Source organism: Rousettus aegyptiacus, unplaced genomic scaffold (assembly GCF_014176215.1).
Source record: "Rousettus aegyptiacus isolate mRouAeg1 unplaced genomic scaffold, mRouAeg1.p scaffold_m13_p_6, whole genome shotgun sequence".
NCBI lineage: Eukaryota > Metazoa > Chordata > Mammalia > Chiroptera > Pteropodidae > Rousettus > Rousettus aegyptiacus.
Window position 1 is genome coordinate 102331697 of NW_023416309.1, and position 18567 is coordinate 102350263.

General features: G+C 38.2%; 1 protein-coding gene across 4 annotated transcripts in view; it reads right to left on the minus strand.

Annotated features, from left to right (window-relative positions):
- KANSL1 (KAT8 regulatory NSL complex subunit 1) overlaps positions 1-8985 on the minus strand; it is a 156739-nt gene extending 147754 nt beyond the window's left edge. For 2 of the 4 annotated variants that reach the window (XM_016139847.2, XM_016139842.2), the window contains exon 1: positions 7221-8081. The gene's annotated coding sequence lies outside the window, so the exon portion shown is untranslated. Of the gene's footprint in view, positions 1-7220; positions 8082-8112; positions 8329-8905 lie in introns of those variants that run through there. The other 2 variants (XM_016139846.2, XM_016139844.2) reach the window with 2 other exon arrangements.
- Positions 8986-18567: the final 9582 nt, after the last annotated feature.

Genomic DNA, 18567 nt, shown 5'->3' on the forward strand with positions numbered 1-18567 from the left:
GAAAGGGTGACTAGGGAAACACTACGAGCTAGGATCTTAAGAACACGGTAACCAATGTGCCACAGGATGTAATTAAGAGACCCGGTGGGTAAATGGTACCACTCACTCACTGGGACATGAAGACCAGAAGAGGTTGGACTTGGGGAAGTAGATGGTGAGGTCATTTTAAAATGAACAAGGGACATCCAAGTTGAAGACCATTTAGAGCTGGAAAAAACACATTTGCAGGTCATCAGTAGTATATGGATGGCAAGTGAGACGCAAATTCATCTAAGACGTCTCCCAAGAACTCCACAGGGTAAGAGGAGAAAGAGGTAAGCTAAGGCAAAGAGTGACTCGAAAGAGGAAAAAAATTTGCAAAGAAAACTGAGAAAGAGCAGCCAGGGATAACAATGATATAAAGAGCCAGCACTCACATCATTTGTCCTTTACTGTGTGCCAGGCACTCTTCTACATGCTTTTCATCTATTAACTCACTTCCTCCTCACAACAATCCTGTAAGGTAGGTGTTATTTGTATTATTTTATTATTTTTCCCATCTTTCAGATGAGGTAACTGAGGTTACATTACCTTTGCAAGGTCACAGAGTAAGTGGCAGAGCTGAAGTCTGAATCTGAGTCTGATTCCAGATTCCACGTTCTACCATGCCTCTCAGAAATGAAGACAAGAGGCCAAAAGGGACACCACCCCCACAGCCAGGGGGAATGGTCCACAGTGTCAGACTTACAAAGAGGCCTCGGAAGGACAGAAAGAAATCCTCTGAATCTAGCAACAGGGATGACTCTGTAAGGGCAGTTTCAATGATGACCACGGGTAGAAGCTAGACAGGGACCAGAGGGTGCAGTTTAAAGGTTCTGTATTCTTAAAAAGTGAGAGACTTGAGTATGATTAAAAACTAAGGGACAAGAGCCAGCAAAGAATGGGAGGTTGAAAATTGATTGGTTGGGAAAAGAGACAACTGAGGGTCAAAGGTCCCTACAAGGAGAAAGAAAATAACTCAAGAGACTAGACAGGTGGGCCCAGTAAGGGAAGAGACAAAGACAGTGCCAGGGATGGGCCTAGGAAGACAGTCTTCCCTGACAGGCTTTGCGTGCTCTAGGACCTAAGTAAGAGGTAAAGACACAGGGCAGGCGGGGGGAGGGGAGGCCCTTTATAAACAAGGAAAGTGTTTAACTTCTGGAGGCCCCCACAGTAAGATGCTTTTAGAATTATATTTTTTTATTTGATTCTTTTGCCCCTGTTTTCACTCTCATCTGGCTGTCTCACTTATGAAATTATGATCTAGGTTGCAAACATTTCACAAGATGATTTCAAAGCAAGAAAAAAATCTAGCAAAAACTAAAATCACTAGACTGTTCAAAATAAAAAGACCATTAAAAAATATATATTTTCTAATTTCTTCAAATCAAGTACCTGAATATATTCTCTGAGCTTCCAGAGCTTACTACAGTTCCTCCCTTTGTCCTCTGGAGCAAACCAGACACAATGCCCAGAGCTGTTCTCTTGCCTACTACCTAACTTCTCTTCCTCACTGCAGCCCCGACCACTGGTGCTCTGCACCCCAAGTCAGCGCCTGGACTACTCCAATGGCCCTTCCTCCCACATTCCAAATAATATCCAATACTATGAACTCCTTCACTTCAGGACAGGGAGATAAGAGAAAGAATTTGGGACCCAGCCTCTGACGACAAGTGACAAAGCAATTTCATAACATGTACTTTATCTAGAGCATCCCCAAACCACTGTAAAAATCTGATGAAAGCAACAGATCCTTCCTCTCCATAAAATGCACATGGCAAAACCACATCATTTTGTATCAAGCTGCCAAAAACTGTCTTTCTTCATGTATTTTATCCATAGAACAGTCCCTCCTGCCATCAGTAAAGACCTATTTACTCTTCCTTGGCAAATAATTTACACAAGCTTAGGTTGCCGGTATCCTAGCCTACCACAGAAAGCACTGAAATGGAGGGAAGAGCTGCTGGAGGCTGAAACTGGAACAGTAATGACCTGATACTAACGAAGGTAGGCGATTATGAAAATAAATAACAGACAAAAGAACATAAAGAATAGCCCAAGAATAAGTAATATGTACACATAATAGTCCACTAATACAGTACATTTTATGGTCTCCAGAGACACATTATATTTCAGCACAATACAGTAACTGATAAGCATAGTGAGGATCTTCAATCATTTTGGATTATTATGAAAAGACAAAATTTTGTTCAGAGTGCTTTCTTTAAGGAGGCAGAGAAACAAGAGATACCCTTTAGAAAGATTTGCGAATAAATAATAACTTTTTAAAGTCTCAACACTAGAAGTTTCAGGAAAGGAAACCATCAAACAAAGGTACACACAGGCCAGTGGTGAAGGGTCAGGTTTATAAACAAAATGGAAAGGTCAGTAGCAGCCAGATCTTCAGGGATCTATGGCCTATGTTTAAAAGTTTGAATTTTACCCTAAAGGCAAAGAGGAAGGGAACAAAAGCAGAGGGCTGGCTAAAACAGTCAGGCCAGAGGAAGAACTTCCTTATGGTTTTGCTGTTTCTGGGCTGACTCATACTATCTGCACCAAAAATGACAGTTTTAAGCCAAATGTTGGAGGATAACTATGCTACCTTTTTCAAACATGGCATCTAATTGGATAGAAAACATCTCTTTATTCACAGAAGGAAGGGAGTGTTAATCCCACATTATTGGGTATCCTTACCTCCTAAACCCCCAGAGACAGATACCTGGGCCTAATTCTTACAGACTAAGGAAATCCAAAGGTCCATCAACTTCTACAAAGGATGAGACATGGAGAGCAAGACTGTAATCCTGACCCTAATTTTTCATTCAGAATTTTACTGATACCAAAAAAAGACTAACCTTACCTTCTAAAGTTTCAAAAATCTATACATAGTAAAGATAAATGCATGAGAAAACTAAAGAAATAATCCACTTCTTTAAATCATGTTACCAATTTGCACCAAAATTTTCATCTCCTAGGTATCAGTATTGAGAGTCTGCCACCATGATGAATGACACCAATCTTTGCTACTGGACGTTATGAGTTGAATCGCTCCCCACTATCACCACAAGGAAAAAATGGTACTTTGGACTCCTAAACCCCAGTACCTCAGGATGTAACCTTAGTTGGAAATAGGGTCTTTACAGAGGTAATCAAGTTAAAATGAGGTTTAGGGTGGGCCTTAGTCTGACTACAGTCCTTTTAAAAAGGGGGATTTTTGACCATCACACGCTCACAGGGAGAACTCTAAGTAGAGACTGGAGTTATGCAGCCACAAGCCACGGAACTACCAGAAGCTACAAGGGAGGCCTGGAGCGATCCTGCCCCAGCCTTCAGAGGGAGGGTGGCCCTGCCTCTAGGCTTCTGTTGTTTAAGACAATAAATTTCAGTTTTTTAATTCTCAGTTTGTGGCACTTTGTTATGGCAGCCCTAGCAAACAAATGTCATGAAGAAAAATATCAGCTCGTGTTTAGTGAGCACATACCAAGCGTTACTTTAAGCACCTGATGCCAGCAAACTCATTTAGTCCTTACAAAGTCCACCCAGGAGCTAGGTGCTATAATTACATCCTTTTTATAAATGAGGACACCAAGGCTCAAAGAGGTGAAGAAGCTTGCCCAACATCCGCAGGATGTCCACTCTTATTAATAGGCTATAAGGAAATATTATTAATAGTAATTATTATAAGAATTGTGGTAGTTCATTAAGCCAGACACCAGATTCTTTATAGATATAATATATACAACAATCCTCTGAAATAAATGCTAATATTATTTCCAGTACAAAGGAGGACCCTGAGTCTGAGACTGATTAAGAAGTTGCCCACGATCACACAACCAAGAATACAGGAGTGTATTTAATTGCCAACCTGAAGTAATAAATGATAAAAAAATCTTTTTATACTAAAATTTTAAGAGCAAGTGAAAGGTTTTAATGCCTGACTTTGCAATTCAATTCTAGAAATATACATCTATAAATTCAAAATTCAGGATCACAGGAGACTGTGTCCTAGGTTACAGTACCCATTGTGTATGCATCCCTTAAACCATTGTTCAAGGGCTATCTGCTCTCAGATGTGGCCCCTCAGTGTTGCTCTTACCTCCAGACAAAGATGAAAAGATTTAAGAATCAAGATATTGTTTTTTAAGTTTTTTAAAATTTTGTATTTAATTTTTTTTTATTTTGATACAAACATCAGAAGTATAAAAAAAATGTAATACAGTGAGAAGTCTCCTTCCTACAGTGTGCTATACCTGCAAGTTCCTTAGAATTAACATGTAACCAATGTCACCATTTTCTTTATTCTTTCAAAGTTTTTTTTTTATGTATATACAAGTCAATACAAATTTTATTTTCTCCATTTCTTTTTCAAAAACACAAAGAGTACGATACCATCCACCCTGTTCTGCACCTTGCTTTTATCACCTAACTGTATATTTTAGAGCTCTTTCCACATCATATTGAATTATATTCTAATTCTGTCCTTGTTTGTCAAGAACATTTTTTACTGCTTTCACCATAGTTCAGTCCAGCACACAGGGCAACCTGCTGTACCTAAGAGACAACTGACAGTGGCACCACATCACACACCACAGATCACCGATCTCCTCTCGGCCTCATCTTCGCTTTGCTCTTCTCCCCAACTCACCCAATTCTCCTCCTCCCTATTCTTCTCCCATCTCACCCATGCGCTAACGCCAATAACTGGATCTAGAAACCACAAACATCATTAATATTGCTTAGTCATGGCTAGCAATAAAAAAACTGTGGACCCCTGAGAGAAAGAGGTGAATACCTTCCACGGGAACTTAACTAATTAACAAGAGTGCCTTCAACCGGAGAGTTTCTGTTTGAAGTGATTTTTCCTTTGTTACTTAGGTTGCCTTTGGTACTTTGGTTTGTGAAAATAGTGAGTACTGGCACTATTTTCTATTAGAATGGAAACAAGCACGGGTCTCACATTGAAGTAATGCCTGATAGAACTAGAGTTCGTTCTAAAATGAGATAATCAGAAACAAGGTATAAGAACTATAGAAAATGAACATTTCGGATCCAAAGCATACATTTTAATTAGGCTACCATTTCTTTTTCCTTAAAAATAAACAGCTATAACCTGAAAATATATCTCAGAAACATTTTAAGGATATTTACGACTGAAAAAGAGAATAAAGTTTTCTCTCTCCCTTTTTATTTTCCATCCTGCAAATTCAATGTTATCTAACTCTTCCCCTGAGAAAAGTAACTTCTCCCTGCCCAGATCAAACAGTATAATTTTTAAGTTTTTTGTTTGTTTGTTTGTTTTTGGTTTGTTTGTTTTTTTTAGTAATAAGAGGAGGAAAATGTTAGCAAATAAAAAATTTCCTCATATTCAGAAGACATCTCCAACTGATCCAAAAACTGGTAGGAAACATAAAACGAAGGCAGCCACATAACTACGTCAAGTAGTTAACAGGTGGTAAGTAACTCATGTAGTAGAGAACACTGACTTCCATTCTGCACTCCTGCCAGGCCAGAGGTCTTTGGTACAACTTCAGGGGTTACTGTGGAGCTGCAGTTGACCTTTGAACAATATGAGCTTGAGACTGTGCAGATTTTTTTCAACGAATACTGTAAATGTACTCTTAAGATTTTCTTAATAAATTTCCTCCAGCTTACTTTATTGCTAAGAATAGAACATATATATAACATACAAAAATACATGTTAATCAACTGTTTATGTTATCAATAAGATGGTAAACAATAGGCCATTAGTAAAGTTTTGGGGGAATAAAGTTATTTGTGATTTTTCAACTGTGTGCGGGGTCACGGTTGTTCAAGGGTCAACTGTATATTCTAACACTCCAGGTTTGAAGATTTAAAGGTAAAATCTTAAACATCATATATATATTAAAAAGCAGGCTTCTATGTACCTAATACATTGATTAAAACCAAGGTGACTGTAAAATGAAATCCAATATATTGACCCCAATTTCCTTGGGTTTCTAGGAAACCAGTACCCGTTAATATCCCCTTACCTGCTTCCTATAACAGAGGTCACCAGGTCATGGTACTAAACACACAGTACATACCCATGAGAAACTCTTGTACAAGATCCTCCAATTCCTAAGGGTTCAGAACTTCTGGCTGGGTTCCCCATAAAACCCCTTCAAGTCTACAGGGAAAATAGCTAGAAAAGCTATCACTTGGACTTCCTTTACACTAATATAAGCACTCATCCAATAATAGCAGCTGGAACATAAATGAAGGTGAGAACTCAGTCTACATTTACCTAAAGAACTCCAACAGTACAAATATTTAGGTTACAGAGATTGCATTATTCTCTGATTAGTTCGTTGTATTAATTTGGAATTCCACAGAGCATATTACCATCCAACGATCTTAACTACACTAATATCTACCTCCAAGGAAGACAACCTGTGCCCCCTGGTGAAGCTAGTGGAGGGCTTCCATCACTCCTTATCTTTCCTCCGAATTTTCTCCGTATGTATGTCTTAAGCTTTGCCCTCTGCTTAATTCTAATGGAGTGTCCTTTGGCCATCTATGTACAAGAGAGTGGAAGGAACCAAGAGATTGGAAATCCACCATATCGACATGAGCTTTTTCATCTAAAGATCATCTGTCCACACTGCCCAAAAGAGGTTTTCCTATGAAACTTGGCACAAAGTGCTACCTGTTGAGAAAAATAGTGTAAATTCCTACCTAGTTGATGAGGAAGCAGCAGAACTCTCTAACAACATTGTACACGGAAAACAACAGGTCTTAAAATGTACTAATACCCTACATGAAGTTTCAGAGTAAACAAATGGTTAATGACACATCTTTTGTAACACATGAATCAGCTACAGATTTGCAAGAGTGGGACACACCCTACTACCTATGACTCTAAAGTACCTGTTTGAAAGTGGACCTGGATGTCTGAATTGCCAATCCATCCTATTGAGACAGGAACAGAATTGTACAACTATACGGGTTGTCATAATTTAAAGTTAAAAAATTAACACATCATCATAATGGAAGTTAATTTGAGAACTTCACTAAAATTTTAACACCAAAAATCAAGACCAGTAATCAATCAGTCCTAGGAAGCAGGGGAAAAAAGTGTCAGATAAGAGGACTGAAGAATTGTAAATTCGATAATTAGAATATTTTCGGTTCAAAACAAAAACAAAAACAAATGAAGCTTTTAATTTAAAAAAGAATCTTACCTTAAGAAGCATCCAAATAGCATTCATAGTGTCAGGAATAGTTCAGACAATACTCAGAAATGAGCAAGAAAGAGGTCTTAGTAATCCCTCAGCCACCAAGTATGAGCAGGTAGGAAAATTTTTTGTTTCAAGAAGGTATCTGAAAGAGAGGACTTTCATTTAGACTGAGAAATAATCGAGAATAAGCAAATAGTTTAAGCTACCTAGACAGATATTTGAAGTACTATTTGCTTTACCATTCTAAAAAGATGTACAAAACACAGTACCCTTCGGAAAAGGGCAAATGTATGTATATGTAGAAATATACTTTACATGAGAAGTGGATTAAGTGTAATATATATTTTATATAAAATTGCTTATCAGATAGTTAGAAAAACAAAATCCCAGGTAGAAAAATGATTCTCCAGGGTACCTCATGAACATTACTGAAAAGTGATTTAATTGACCATCTAAAAAAGATCCTTGTCATGTTTTAATTCTACTTACTTAAAACCTCTCTGATCATTCTCATTGTCCTAAATTTTATTAAGTTTAAGTTTGAGAACTTATGCTACATGAAAAATAAAATCTATTCTGGACTGAAGTGCTACAAGCAAATAAAAGACCCTTCTTTCCTAGAGACCTTTAAAAGCAGACCAAAGAACTTAATTTTGAGGACGAAGGCAAGTTTGCCTGGAGGCAGGAGGATGGATTAAATGACCTCTCCGTAGGATCCTTGTTCAAGTCCTAGGCCTGAATGAAAATTCCAGCTTAACCAGTTACTGCTTCGCTTAAAATGGAGGCTTGCCCGAGTAGGGACAAAAATAACAGCACCCACCTCTGTACAATAAATTAAAAAAAAAATAATACAGACAATACCCTCATTTTTTAAGGAAAGAATAAAAATAAAAACCTCTAGAGTAGATTTGTTACTGCTATGCGTTTGTCACTTCGGCTTCGAAGACTTGGCATCACTTTCCTTACCGCTCTTCAGATTTTTTTTGGCGGGGGACGAAGGGAGTATAACTCTTGACCCAAGTCTCAGGAGGGGTTAACAGCCCCCCTCCATGATCCCCACCCCAAAAGGCACGAGGAGAAGAGAAAGGGGAGAGCCTGAGTTCCCACCCCTCCCCCCACCTCGGACCCTACTCCCTAATCTAGCCCCCCCACCTTCCTACAGTGGGGCGACTCCGTCTGCCCCATCCCCATTGTTAGGGAGGGGGCGAATGGGGAAGTGGGCTCAGGGCAGGAACGCCTGCGGCCGTAGCCCCGGCTCGCTTCAGGAGGGGCGGCCCGCGGGGATGCAGCTTCCCTTCCTCTCCTCGTCGGTCCGTCCCACCTCGGCTCGGCCTGGCGCCCCGGGCTCTGCTCGGCGCCCCCGGCCCCAGGCCCGGGACCCGTCCACCCCGGGGCACCAGGGCCTCGGACCCTCGGCCGGCAGCCGGCGGCCCAGGCCTGCGAGAGGGCGCGGGGCGGGGGTCCCTATGCCCCACACACGCGTCCCTGCTCCCCCAGCCCTGCCGCTTCCAGGGCCCTCGGCGGCGCCCGCTCCCCGGGCCCTTCGGCCCCCGCCTCCCGACCGGGCCACCCTCTCGAACTCCCGCGGACAGGGGCGCCTCCCCTTCCCCACCATCACCCCTACCGACACGAGCCCCAACCCCCCGCAGCACCAGTGCCAACGGCGGCTCCCCCGGCCCCGGACCTACCTGCACAGCTCAACCAAGCCTAGAAGTAGAGGCGGGGAATCTTCCGCCCTCCTCTGTCTCTCATTGGCCCTTCCGGGACTCATCATGAGTGCCATTGGCTAGTAGCTGATGTCCATCAGAGCGGTGGGGCGGGACAGGAGCGGGAGAGGGATGCTGGTGCCTCGGCGTCTCTGTCTCTGTGTATCTCGCTGTCTCTGTCTCGGTTCTTGGAAACGAGAGACATTTGGACAAGAGGACTGGAAGGCGGCCCGAGGTGGGAAGGATAGAAATAAGAATCCTGGCAGAGCTTCCAACAAGTCGGCCACTCCAAACCCCCTACCTAAGTCCCCTTTGGATCCTCTTCTCCATCACCCCCAACCCCGGCCCCTCACCACTGTAGGTTCTTCATCCAGGAAGCGACGTGATGAAATCTCAAGGCCGGAAGGCCATAGGGGAGATTTCATATATGTATATAAAATACACACATACAGATCCTTATATATAAAGTCAACCAGATATAAGGTCACGAGAGCCTGGAAAGGAAAAGGGCACACATCTTACAAACAGGGAAGGACTTGAGATATAGCCAATATAAGAAGGAATCAAAATGACTCAAAGTGCTAGTAACAGTGATTTCCTCCAGGGCGGGTAACTGAGTGCCTAGGGGACCAGGTGGGAGGAAAACTTACATTTCACTGCATATCTTTTTGAATCTTTTGATTTTTGTACCATTCACAAAGATTCCAGTTTTTTGTTTTTGTTTTTTTTTAAGTAATTGATTTAAATTTTAAAATAAGTCTGAGGTCTGAAAACCAGGAGGACAGCCAAGATGGTCGTCCCGGCAAAGTGGGACAACATACAGGTTTAGAGAGAAATATTAATTTTTAATATGTTCAGTTCCAGATACCAGTGGTAAAACCAAGTGGGGGTGTCCCAGAGAAAACTGCGGTTATGGAATTTGGGAGAGGATGGACAATCTGGACTAGGGGAGATTTGGGGGTCTCCACCTAAATATGTTGATTGATGACATGCTAAAGGATAAGCTCCCCATAAAAGTGTAAAAAGACACCCACAGAGGATGAAAAGAAACGAAGAGGGGCAACGAGGAAAGAAAAACAATATTGAAGAGGCATGAAAGCTGTTGAAGGAAGGAAGAGTCTCTGGAAAAATAGAATAATAAAACTATGAGAACCTCACTGGTCTTGAGACTCTCTTCAGGGATCCTCTTTAGGCTCATTCAATAAGAATAAAAGTGAACAATAAATCATATCAAAGATGAAAAAATAAGAATGAAAGCCACGAAAATATCCATAAAGCAGAATTATTAACTTTTCTGCACCGCGAACCCTTTGGCAGTCTGGTGACGCATATGGATCTCTTCTCAGAATGTTTTTAAATGCATAACAAACATACATGATATAGTAATGTCTGGGCTGTATATTAACATATTAAATAATAAGATCTAATGGCAGGCTTAATGACCATCCTAATTTTGAGGTAGTAAATGAGCATAAGTAATATTTTAATATGGTGACAAGATCACAGGCACTGCTAATGCTACTTGGTTCGTTGTCTCCAATCATAACTGAAGGAAGTGCTAATTTTATGTTACACTTTAGCAAAAATAAAGGCATATTGCTTTATTAGACATAGGTTAAGGAATCCTACCCTAAAGAAAGCATCCTTCCCACCCTCCACACACCCACACCAGGCTGTGACCTTGCTCTTCACTTGTTATATCTGTCTCTCTTTCCCCCTTCCCCATGTGCTCCAAACACTCTGGTTCCTAGTGCTGCCTGCAGATTTCTGATATGCCTATGACAAAGAATGGGGGAGTATGAGTGAGGATTGGAAGAAAGATATATACATTTATATACATTTGGTCTTTCTTCAATAAAAAAAGAGAAAGCTATGTGATATATTGCAGATCTGAGAAGATGGGGAAAAGGAACCCAGGAGGAGGTATCATTCATTCCCAAGAGGAAAACAAATTATAAAAAGAAAACATCTTTATTAATTAAGAAAGTATCTTGTCTGAGTTTATCAATTTTGCTTAAATCAGCCGTAGAAAACATCTTTAATTCAGCACCTAATTTCATATATCTGTCAAATGGGATGAAAAATACTACCTACCTCCTCCCCCTAGGGTTTTTTGTGAGGATTAAATTAGTTAATATATATATATAATGGATTTAAAACAGTGTCTGATATAGGCTGAGTACTCAATTTTTAACTATCATTACTATTATATTTGGTATCTTATATTCCAGAGCATTTTATGAAAATTTCTGGCATGATTATTTGTATTAATGATATATATGATATCAAATTAAGAGTAATAAATTAGTTAATCCAAAATGCTTTTCATTTAAATGCTTCAAAATTAGAATATTCCACTGCTTTCTGTTACATTTTCATTCCTCTAGAGGGGGTTGGAAGAACATGAGTGCCTCTTTCAAAGAGGTTTTAAACTTGAACAAAAAATTTGCTACTCAAATTACAAAGGGTTAATTTCCATAATGCTGTATATAAAGGCCTCCTACAAATCAATAAATAAAGACCAGCAGTTCTCATACACTGCTGCTGGTAGTGTAAATTGGCAAAGCCACTTTGGAATAATATACTTTGATATAATTTAATAAAATCGAAGATATCCATTCTGTATGTCCCAGCAGTCCCACTACTGGATATATATTATAAGGAAATGCAGAATTTGAAGTGTCAAGATCACTGTACAAAAATATTCATAGCAGCATTATACCTCAGTGTTCCAGACTGGAAACATCTCAAATGTTACCAAGTGTAAAATGGTTAAGTTATGGTATAATCGAACAATGAAAATTAATAAACTATGGTTATGTTCAACATCACCAATCAATATTTATGAAAGTAACTGAACATGCAAAAAAGCAAGATACAAAAAATATATATAGCACGATTCCATTTATATAAAATTTAAAAGCAGGCAAAACTAAACAATATTGCTTAGGGATGTATAGATAGGTAGTAAAATTATATAAAGAAAAGGAAGGAAGCAGACACAATAAAAGTCAGGCCAGCTAACTGGGCAGTGGGAGTTTTTTTTGATGGGGGATGGAGGTGGTTGTTAGAAAAGGGCCGTGTTCCACTTTTTGATAAGGTGATGAGTATATAAGAATTTTCTCTGTAAGTATTTATCAAAATGTACAAAAAATTATATATTTTTGTATGTATATTTCACAATAAAAATGTTTTCAAAAACAGCATCTCTGTATAAAAATGTACAGTAAGACAGAAATTGTACAAAAAGAGGAATAGGAATGGCTCTTAAATGAATGAAAAGATGATCAGCTTCACTAAAAGACATGCATTTAAAGCTCCACTGAGATACTATTTTCGTTTAACGGGTCATGAAGATAAACAACATATTATGTTGGCAATGGAGAGAGGAAATAGCCTTTTTTTTTTTTTTTACATCACTCATGAAAATATAAGTTGTCCCAATATCCGTAGAGGGCAATTAGGCAATAGCCATCAAAATTATTAATGCAAATACCCCATTCATTCAGCCATTCTGTCTCTAGAAATGTATTCATTCATTCTCTAAACATTTATTGAGCACCTACTATATGGCAGGCATTGTTTTATACTCTAGAATTTATCTTACTGATATTTTCTCTGAAAAGTCTGAAAATAGGAGGTTGTTTATATCATTATTATCAGAGTTAATTGCTCATAAGGAAGAAGCCTTGAATCTCAACCAGAAAATATAAGATTATATCAGAGCACATTAAATAAAATGAAAAAAGTATAATAAAAAGTTCTCCTACATCCAAATTTTGAAATAACCTGTATATACAGGATGATTGGTTTGGTTTTTTAAAATATTTGTTTATTTATTTTAATTAGTTTCAAGTATACAGTACATTGGTTAGTCATCTATATAGTTCATAAAACCATCCCCCCAGTTGCTCCTTCTCACCCCTGACCCTCCACCTAGCAAACATATTAATGCCAACTGCATTCCCTATGCAGTGCTCCCCATTGCTGTGCCATCCATCAGCTACTAATTTGAACTTTTTAACCCTTCACCCCATTCTCCTAGCCCCACAACCACCCCCAACTGTCACCAAATTGTCCACTGTCTTTGTGGGTCTGTTTTTGATTAGTTTGTTCTTTTTATTCCTTAGATTCCACATATAAGTGAAATCACATGATATTTATCTTTCTCTGTCTGACTTAAATACCTTCTAGGTCCATCAAGGAAATAATGTTTCTTTGGCTTTTTCATCCTCTTCCTTTTAGTCTGTGTGAGAGTCTCTTCTAGGCATCATATGTAGGGGTCTTGTTTTCTTATCCATTCAGCCACTCTATCTTTTAGTTGGAGCACTTAATTCTTTTCCATTTGAGGTACTTATTGATAAGAATGTAGTTGTTACCATTCTTTATTTCTGTTTTTGATACATGTTTTTTCTTCTTAAAGAAGTCCCTCCAACATTTCCTGTAATACTGGCTTGGTGGTGATAAATTCTTTGAGCTTATTTTTGTCTTGGAAGCTCTTTATCTGTCCTTCAACTCTAAATGATAGCTTTGCTGGATAAAGTATTCTTGGTTGTAGATCCTGGGTCTTCACATTGAATATTTTGTGCCAAGTCCTGTCCTGCATGGTTTCTTTTGAGAAATCAGCTGCCAGTCTTATGGGTGCTTCCTTGTAGGTAACAATCTCCTTTTCTCTTACTGCTTTGTATTTAACCTTTGGCATTTTAATGATGATGTGTCTCGGTGTGGGGTTCTTTGGATTCTTGATTTTGGGGATTCTCTGAGCTTCCTGGGGTTGTATGTCTATTTCCTTCACCAGGTTAGGAACGTTTTCCATCATTATTTCTTCGAATGGCTGTTTAACATCTTGTTTTTCTTACAGTACGCTGATGAGATGGAGATTTTGACCTTTAATAGGATCCCATAGGCTCCTTAAATTGCTTTTATTGTCTTGGCTTTTTTTTCCTTGTCGTTCTGATTGAGCGTCTTTGGCTTTCTCATCCTCTAGATAGGGCGTTTGAGCCTTTTCTTTACTCACGTTGTTTATTCCTTTGTTTATTCCCTTTAATATACTTCTCATCTCGGATAATGTATTCTTCATTCCAGACTGATTCCCTTTTATAATTTCCATTTCCATGTTTATCTTTTTTGTCTTTTTGTTGACATTCTCACTGAATTTATCTACACTTCCCAAAAGTTCATTGAGCATCTTTATAACCAGTGTTTTGAACTCTGCATCTATTAGATTGTTTGACTCTATTATTTCTGTCTCTGTTCTGTTCTCTCATATGGTTTCTGTTTCTTTGTCTTCCCATATTGGCTACCTTTCCATGTCTGTTTATGTACTAAACAATGCTCCTAAATCTCCTGGTCTTATTAGTGTGGATTTGTGTAGTAGGTGTCCAGTGGCACAATCCTGAGAGGGGTTCAGCTGCAGGCCAAATTTAGCCCAAGCCTCTACCCTTCCATGGCCACCTGTGAAGATTCAGCAAGCAATCCACAGATACTGTGCTTATAGTTGCCTTAAAAGACAACTTGGGTTTCATAATGAAGTCCAGTGGGACGATGAAGCAAATGCATAAGCAAGCAGAGGAGATATGCACACTTAAGTGTCACCATTCCTTGTCGCCCCATTTACATATAGCATTTACGGTGCTTGTGAGCCTAGAATTCCTGGGGACCTGGGATGTGTTGGAGCTCAGCAAGATTCAGAGTGAGTACAAGGTAAATATGTTACATATGTGACACATGAGTAAGCCCAGAGAGGCCAGACTTTCCATTCCAACTAGAGCTTGCTTCCAGCCCAAAAAGAAAGCAGTGCATCATAGGAAACATGAAAGACCAAGGAATGATTTTATATCTTTTTGGACTCATGTTACTCCTTTGCGTTAGCCAATCACTGATGCTGACAATGATGACATAAAAGAAAGGGCAATCCAGAGTTCCTTTTTCTCTCTCTCAGTCCTTCTTACCCATTGGTAAGCTGAAAGTGGAGTGTTGGTAGAATATGCACCTATCAAGAAGTGAAATCAAAACATTTCAGTTATTTTATCCAGTTTCCACTATTCTGGTGAGAGCAAACAAAATACATGGGCTGATACAAGCAACAAAATACAAATTGTATAATTTCACCAATTTGACAAAAAGTTAAATATTCTTTAAAACTTTCATTGCACAAGAAAAAGATGGTAAAATTTCTGCCAATGGTTTAAATTTTCCTTACTTAGATGACATTAAATAACAAATAAAAAACACCATGACAAGTCAAGACAGAATATGAAAGAAAAGAAAAAGCTTTATGTTTTAGTACCTTTAATAGTTCCTGCTTTTTGAACAAGAGGCCCACACTTTCATTTTGCACCAGACCCCACAAATTAGGTAGCTAGTTTTATTCATTACTTGCAAATTTTGTGACATTGGGCAAGTTATTTAAACTCTCAGTGCCTCAGTTTCCATCTTTGCAACATGGAAATAATAATCATACCAATTTCATAGTATTGTTGAGAGGACTAAATATGCTAATATAAAACTCTTAGAATAGTGTTTAGTCACTACGTAAGTGTTTAATGCCATTATCATTATTGCTGTGTCGCTATTGTAAAATATACAATGGAATAGTATACAACCATACAAAAGAAAGAGGAAGTCTTACCTACATGTACTACTAAAAAATGATCTCTGGAAATATGTTAAATGAAAAATCAAAATAGTATCAAATGACGTTTATGACATGTTTCTATTTGTGTAAGGAAGGAAAGAAAAAAATGCCTTTACATATATACTTGTACACTCTTAAATGATGTTTTTGGAAAGATACACATTAGATAACACTGGTTGCTTCCAAGGAGGGGGGACAAGTAGCTGGAAAATGAAGTGTAAAGAGAATTTTCTCTTTTTAAGCTTTTCAACCATGTCAAAGTTTCACTTATTTAAAAAATAATTTAAAGATTTTGAATGGATTATAAGCTCTGTGAGGGCAGAAATTCTTCTATATTTTATTTTACACAATACACTACCAAGCACAGAAGCCTAAATAAATAATCGTTGGCTAAAATATTTATTAAAAATTTGAGGAGATAAGATGGCAACAGCGGTGGTTTTACCATGAAGAATCTTAGGCAAATATTTAATGACTTTATCCCTCAGTTTTCTCAATAATAACACCTACCCCCTAGGGTTGTTGTAAGGATTAACACAGGTAAAGAGTTTCACATAGTGGATGCTCAATAAAGATTGGCTGATGCCATTGTCCTTCTGGATTAAAATATGAGAAGAGATCCTGAGTTGTATATATTGTCCCTATATCCATTCATTAGTATTGATTTTCCTTTACAATATCACATATGCATAATTTCCTTTTATTATCATTGTCATCAGCTTAGTTAAGAATCATTGGACAATGATATTCAGTAAAACTGGAGTAAAATGCAAGTAGATACATGTTGACTCTATTCTTAAGTAATAGCACAGGTCACTGGGTTCTCTCTCATGAACCCTAGTAATGAATGCTGCCTGCTTTTAGCAGTTAGGTTTCTGTCCATGCGTCATTCCTTCCCAAATCCCTTTCACTGCATTCTACCTCACCCATTATATATAACCAATTTCATTAATTCTGGTTTATCCTTTCAGTGTTTCCTTCTGTGAAACAGACAGACGTATGTCTTTACTTCCTTTTTTTCTTCTCACACAAAAGGTAGCACAATCTTTTGCACTTTACTTTTCACTTACCATCTGGAAATCATTCCATAACAGTTCATAGAGAGTATCTTTTTTTTTTTTTTTTTTTTTTTTTTTTTGCAGTTGCGTAGTACTCTATTGTGTTTGTACCAGTTTGTCTAACCAATCTTCTATGCTTGGGCATTTAGTTTCCAATATTTTGCAATTACAAATAACGCTATAGTAAACTTATGCAAATGTATTTTCATATTTTTGAGGTGTACCTTCCGGGTAGCTTCTTAGAAGTGAGGCTGCTGGGTGCCGAGTAGATGCATACGGAATTTTGCCAAATTCCCTTCATAGTGTTGCACCATTTTGCGCTCCTATCACCAATGTGGGAGAGCAGGTTTCCCACAATTTTGCCAACTGAGTGTATACTCAAGTTTTGAATTTCTGCCAATCTGTTGGGTGAGAAATTGTATCTCAATGTAGTTTTAACTTGCATTTCTCTTGAGTGAAGTTAAACAACTTTTCATGTTTAACCCATTTCCCATTTGTCCGAAGAACACTCACCAGCAGCACGTATGGTTGCATTGTTTACTCTGAGATAACTCGCGGATCATAGTCCTAACCTTACCTCCAAAGTCTGCCATGAAATATCTCGCTTTTATTATCATTTTCACATCACCTTAGTATATCAATAGTCTTTGGAAACAAATGACATCGTTTTATTTATAGAATTCTGTTTTTAGTAGTGGTATTTCCATTTACAAAATATAGTAATTCTCTTGGTGAAAATATCAAATCCTAGAAAACGCAGTATTCCTATGTGATGTTAACATCGTTCTTAAACAATTGTGAGATGAAGATTCATTTGATGAATCTGATTTATGTATACATTTGTTATATTAGAATTAGAGACAAGTTCTGCTTAGAAACAACCACAAGAACAGTTTTTATATTTTATTTTCACATTTAAAACAAATTAGATTTGCCTCAGCCTCAAAGAGCATGTTTATGTAAAATTAAATTAACACTAGCAGGGAGCTGCCTTTTTTTTTTTTTTCCCTAAATAGGAAATGGGCTAAGGGCCACTTTTACATCTTTTTGTTAATTGCGTGCTCATGTCTAATCCTCTCAAAATTTCAAAACATTTTCTATATTAGGAATATTAGCTCTTTATCTGTTATATGGGCAAATATTTCTCCCCAGCTTGTCATCTGTCTTATTTTGTCATGTAATGGGTTTTTAATATAGTCAAATTTATCAACATTTTCTCCCTTAATTTAAGGTGGCTTTTCACTTTGTCACACTTTTAAAATAATTCTTTTCTTTAGTTTTGTCGTTGTTTTGGGGGGAGATTTTTCATCAGCAGGAAGGCTTTAATTTACATTTTTCAGACTTTTTGAAATGGTTTGTATATATATGGACTGCTTGCTATAATCTTAATTTTGCAGACAGAGTTTTAGTTTTGGAGCACTTAATCTGTCTGTTCCACCCTCTTTTGTGCAATTTAAGTATTTTGCTGGTGAGGATGGGAAGAAAGGTCAATGTACCTTGCTTTTCTTTCCTGCCAGTCTTAATTTTTCTTTTTCCTTTCACTTCTTCGTATCTGATTCTCTCCCAGAAACACTGCTCCCTTGAGGCTGCTGCTCTTGGTTCCACACATTTTCAAACCTTTCCCTAAAGTGAGGGTTATGATCTATCAAGTCCTGTGTTCAGTATTATGTGTTTGTTTTACTTTTTCTTTCCTGTAGATTGTCTGGGCTTCCTCAAAGTTTTCTACTCCATTCCACTGTTCCATGGAGCGATTTAACCCCTCTTCATCCTCTACACCTACAGTCTATGGTCATAGCAAGATCACTAATGGAAAAATTTTTACAGGTAACATGAAGTTAGTGTTCTCCCAGTAATGAAAGTATGAACTCTGTGTAACTTTTGATTCTACTTGATTTTATTATCGTTTTGGTGCAGTGAGGGGCACATTTGTAATTAGGCACTGCCATTGT